Consider the following 6,401-nt stretch of genomic DNA (forward strand, 5'->3'; position numbering starts at 1 on the left):
TTCTTTTCATGGTTTAGATTTAGAAAATCCATACTTGCATTTAAGAGAATTTGAGGAGGTTTGCAACATGTATAATGACTCAAATTGTAGCATGAACACCATTAGATTAAAACTATTTTTCTTTTTTATTAAAAGATAAAGCTAAAACATGATTATAAAATTTGAGACTTGGATCCATTCGTGCTTGGGATGAAATGCAACAACAATTTTTAAAGAAGTTTTTCCCATCTCATAACTCAAATTGTAGCATGAACACCATTAGATTAAAACTATTTTTCTTTTTTATTAAAAGATAAAGCTAAAACATGATTATAAAATTTGAGACTTGGATCCATTCGTGCTTGGGATGAAATGCAACAACAGTTTTTAAAGAAGTTTTTCCCTTCTCACAGAATAAACTTTTTCAAAAGATAAATCACCACTTTCACTCAAAAACCATAAGACACATTTTATCAATGTTGGGATAGATATCAAAACTTGTTTAATACTTGCCCTCATCATGGTTTTGACATATGTGGATTAGTTTCATATTTTTATGAAGTGTTAACATTTAGAGATAAACAAATGATTGAATTGATGGTTGTGACATATATGGATTAGTTTCATATTTTTATGAAGTGTTAACATTTAGAGATAAGCAAATGATTGAATTGATGTGCAATGTAACTTTTAAAGATAAAGACCCTAATTAAGTAATGAAGTACTTAGACTTATTAGCTAAAAATGTTCAAAATTGAGACATTATATGTACTTTTGAGGCATCGAGTAAAACTTAACTTTATACATCTAGTAAAGGTATGTACAACCTTAGGAAGATCATGATCTCTAAGCCAAGTTTGTATCTTTAGCTAGAAAAGTCAAGGCACTAGAATTAAAAAAGAGTGGTCAATTAAAATCTGTTTAAGATATTATGTGTCAAATTTGTGAAAGAAATAACACTCAACCAATGATTGTTCAACGTTGTTTTCTTTTAAGGAATGTCTCCAAGAACAAGCCCATACTTTAAACAGTTTTCAAAGGCCCAATCATAACCCATACTCATAAACATATAACCCTAGCTGGAGAAATCACCTAAATTTCAGTTTGAAGAGGGATAACAATAATGAACAAACTTCATAATCACCATTTCAAGCATACCATAATTTCCAAAATTCTCATGAATATACTCCACCTCCTAGAATAAATCTTAAGGAAACATTGCATGTATTTATTGAAAAGCAAGAGACAATCAATACTCAACTTGCTCAAAGTATGATAGATTTTAAAGATACTCTTGCAAAATTGACATGTGCTCTCAGTTTCCAAAAGAAAGGTAAGTTTCCATCTCAACCATAAAAAAATCCCTAGGGATAATACAATGCAAATGCAAGTAGTTTCGGAAACCAACATATAGATCAAGTCAAATGAGTCACTACTCTTTGCAGTAGTAAGATTATTGAAAAACCCACTTGATTAGTACTTAAAAGTACATTTTTATCAAGGTTTTATATTATCATTTTGCACTTGAAGTATTAATAAATCCTTAACTAAAGCATGTTTTATAATAATATATCTAATAATATAACTAAAGTATTAACTTTTCTTGTATATAACTTTGTTTCTTTTCTCTTGTTTCTTTTTTTGTTTTCTTCTTTCTTTTATTTTATTTCTACATCACTTTTCTTGTATATAACTTTGTTTCTTTTTATTTTGTTTTCTTCCTCCTTCTTTTGCTTTCTTCTTCTTTTTTTATTTTATTTCTACACATGCATGAGAGTGTGGTCACGTACATCAAGTGGTAGACTTTGTAGGGTATCCTCATCATTTTCAGAAAATATGGCCGAAGAAGATAATCAATCACTTCATAATGAGAATAATGAGAATAACCGTGCTAGAACACTTAGAGACCACATGAATCCCACAAGAACAAGTGCACCATCATGCATAGTTTTTCCTCCTGATGCATCTCATTTTAATTTTAAACCAGGTATTATTCAACTTTTACCTTCTTTTCATGGCTTAGAATTGAAAAGTCTATACTTGTATTTAAGAAAATTTGAGGATATAATGATTCAAATTGTAGCACGAACACCATCAGATTATAGCTTTTTCCTTTTTCATTAAAAGATAAAGCTAAAACATGGCTACAAAATTTAAGACCAGGATCCATTCGTCCTTGGGATGAGATGAAATGCAACAACATTTTTTAAAGAAGTTTTTCCCGTCTCACAGAACAAACTCTTTCAAAAGACAAATCACCACTTTCACTCAAAAACCAGGAGAAACATTTTACCAATGCTGGGATATTTCAAGAGACAAATCACCACTTTCACTCAAAAACCAGGAGAAACATTTTACCAATGTTGGGATATGTATCGAGACTTGCTTAATACTTGCCCTCACCATGTTTTGAAATATGGAGATTGATTTCACATTTTTATGAAGGGTTAACGCCTAGAGATAGACAAATGGTTGAATTGATGTGCAATGGAACTTTTAAAGATAAAGACCCTGATGAAGCAATGGAGTACTTAGACTTGTTAGCTGAAAATGCTCAAAATTGGGACACCGCGGGTACTTATGAGACACCGAGTAAAACTCAACCTCATACATCTAGTAGAGGTATGTACAACCTTAGGGAAAATCATGACCTCCAAGCTAAGTTTGCATCTTTAGCTAGAAAAGTCGAGGCACTAGAATTGAAAAAGAGTGGTCAATTAAAATCTGTTGAAAACATTGTGTGTCAAATCTGTGAAACAAATGAACACTCAACCAACGATTGTCCAACCTTGCCTTCTTTTGAAAACATTGTGTGTCAAATATGTGAAACAAATGAACATTCAACTAGTAACTGTCCAACCTTGCCTTCTTTTAAGGAATGTCTCCATGAGCAAGCCCATGCTTTAAACAGTTTCCAAAGGGCCAACCACAACCCATTCTCCCAAACATACAACCCTGGTTGCAGAAATCACCCAAATTTCAGTTGGAAGAGTGATAATAACAATGTACAAACTTCACAACTACCATTTCAAGCACACCATAATTTCCAAAATTCTTATGGATATGCACCTCCTTATGCTCCACCTCTTAGAAGAAATCTTGAGGAAACATTGCATGCATTCATTGAAAAGCAAGAGACAATCAATACTCAACTTGCTCAAAACATGACAGATTTTAAAGATACTCCTGCAAAATTAACATTTGCTCTCAATTTCCAAAAGAAAAGTAAGTTTCCATCTCAACCACAACAAAATCCCAAGGGGCAATACAATGCAAATGCAAGTAGTTCTGGAAGCCAACACATGGATCAAGTCAAATCAGTCACTACTCTTCGCAGTGGTAAGGTTATTGAAAAACCCACTCTTGAACCTTGTGAGAAAGATGATAAGTCAATCTCTGAGGGTAAAGAAGGGGTTGAATCTGAAAATTACAAAAAAACGACTGATTCCCCGCCAGTACTTCCATTTCCTCAAGCCATGACCAAACAACGGAAAGTCAATCATAACTCTAAAATTTTTAAAACTTTCAAACAGGTAAGGATGAATATACCTTTGCTGGATGCTATTAAATAGGTTCCTTCCTATGCTAAATTTTTGAAAGATCTATGCACGGTGAAGAGAAAACTGAATGTGAAAAAGAAAACCTTTTTAGCCGAACAAGTAAGTGTCATTCTTCAGAACAATAATGCTTTGAAATATAAAGACCCTGGTTGTCCTACAATTTCTTGCTTTATTAGAGAACATAAAATTGAAAGAGTCTTGATCTTGGAGCCAGTGTGAATTTACTTCCATATTCAGCTTTTCAAAGTCTCAATCTATGTGAGTTAAAACCAACTTCTGTAACTCTTTTACTTGGCGATAGATCTGTAAAAGTGCCTAGAGGAATAGTCGAAGATGTGTTAGTACAAGTCGATAAATTCATTTATCCTGTGGATTTTGTTATCTTGGACACAGAACCTATTAAAGCATGTAATTCATTTCCTGTTATTTTAGGACGTCCGCTTCTTGCAACTTCTAACGCATTGATTAATTGTAGGAATGGATTGATGAAGCTATTATTTGGAAACATGACATTAGAGATGGATATTTTTAATATTTGCAAGCAACTTGGAGATGATAATGATTTACAAGAAGTAGATCATATTGACGAATTAGTTTATGATCAACTTGAATCTACTTTAAGTAAAAATGAGTTGGATGAATCTGAAGATTTGCAAATGATTTATTCTGAGGAAGAAATCACGGATGAAAAAAGCACCAAAAATGTTGATGCAAATATTTTGTCAACAATGACAACAAATTCAACATCTGACATCACACCAATTGATGATTACTTTCCTAGCGAATCCTTACTTTCTCTTAGTCCAATGCCTTGGTATGATAAAATATTAATTTTCTTGCTTTAAGAGATTTGCTAGCTGATTGGAGTATCCAAGATAAAGAAAAGTTTTTGAACGAAGTGAAGAAATTTTATTGTGATGACCCTAACTTATTCAAATATTATCCTGGTTTGAACGAAGTGAAGAATTTTTATTATGATGACCCTAACTTATTCAAATATTGTCCTGATCAAATATTTCAAAGATTCATTCCCGACAATGAGGTAAGTAGTGTCATTAAACTTTGTCATTCTGAAGCATATGGAAGTTATTTCGTCAAAAAAGACAGCTACAAAAATCTTTTAAAATGGATTTTATTGGCCCACTATGTTTAAGGACACACATGCATTTCGCAAAACTTATGAAAATTGTCAAAAAGTTGATACTGGTCAAAAAGTTTTATTTTATAATTCTCAACTCTATGCATTCCCTAGAGAGCTAAGATCAAGATGGAGCAATCTTTATGGGGCCTGTGATATTGAGAATTCAATGAATGACAATGTTTTTAAGAAAAATGGACATCGTTTGAAAGCTTACTTTGATAATTTTCCTAGTGAAAATGAATCAACTGGTTTGAATGATCATGGATATCGTTTGAAAGCTTACTTTGATAATTTTCTTAGTGAAAATGAATCAATTAGTGTGAATGATCTTGTAGATAAAGGTTGATTATTTTGTTTTTCTTACATTGTTTTTATGTTTCTTTTTGAGTGATTTTTGCTAGTTTCTCTCACCTAGTTAAATGGCGGACAACGATACTCCATGAATTAAGTCGGTTCTTTCAGTTTCCCATAATAACTGATATCTGTGTATATATTTGTACAATCCTATGAATCTCTCTTCCAATTCTCATTTAAAAATGGACACTAATCTTGAAAAATTGAAAAACTATTTTCCCGCTCTACCTCAGAATGCGATTACAAAAATTTACCGTGCTAGATGTGCAAGATTGAGGTTGTTAATGAATCATGGAATTTTTAAAGATATTCACTGGTTGATTGAAGCAAAGGTCCGATTATCAGGTGAGTCCTCTCATTTCTTCATTTCACACATGCTTGGAACAGGTGCTTACTTTTGCAAAGAAACGTCGTGCAAAACGACTGAAAGTCTGTCATCGATATGCTAGATGGACTTGTAATGCACAATGTTGTTCTTTAGGAATGATATCTATAAACCGTGAAGATAAAATACAATTCATTAAGGATGGCCTGAGTAAAGAGTCTTTAGATAATCTTCTATTGGTGAAGATAAAATACAATTCATTAAGGATGGCCTGAGTAAGGAGTCTTTAGATAATCTTCTATTGACTCTTGAGACGCATCCTAGTGGAGATGTGCATCGTGCAATTCATGATTTATGGCCACTATTTCATAAAGAACATGCTCGACTTAGTCTTGGGAATCTGACTAAAAAAGACCCTGTTTGCCAGTTTTTAAGAAAACTAGATGGGAAGCCTATCCCCGACCCATAGAGGGCATTTAAGCCGTTATTGGACGTAAAACCAAGGGAAGATGTGAGCCACAATCACAACTACCTGTACATACACATGCTTTTCAAAAGTAAATAAATAAATACTCATCAAAAAAGAGGATTGTAGAAATCTTACAAAGCGGATTTTACTGGCCCCCAGCTGGCCTACATATAGGTGGTATGATTGCCTTTCTAATTTCTCATCTATAAAATCCTCTCTTCCTTCCTTTCATTTCTACTCAACCCATACATTCATCAAATATATAAGTGTGTAGAAATGACAAGTTCCTCAGGACATCAGATAAGAAATATTTGTGTTTTCGGTGGATCTAGTCCTGGGAAAGAAAAGGAGTTTTTAGAATCAGCAAATCATCTTGGTCAGGTGCTAGCTGAGAGAAAGATTCATTTAGTATATGGGGGAGGCAGTCTTGGGTTAATGGGAGGTGTGTCAATAGCTGCATTTTTAGGAGGTAGTCAAGTTTTGGGGGTCGTCCCGGAAGCTTTGGCATAAGGGGACATCATTGGAAAAATAATTGGAGAGGAACTACAGGTCTCCACAATGTCTGTTCAAATA

Source organism: Populus euphratica, unplaced genomic scaffold (genome assembly GCF_000495115.2).
Source record: "Populus euphratica unplaced genomic scaffold, PopEup_1.0 scaffold1884.1, whole genome shotgun sequence".
NCBI classification, from domain to species: domain Eukaryota; kingdom Viridiplantae; phylum Streptophyta; class Magnoliopsida; order Malpighiales; family Salicaceae; genus Populus; species Populus euphratica.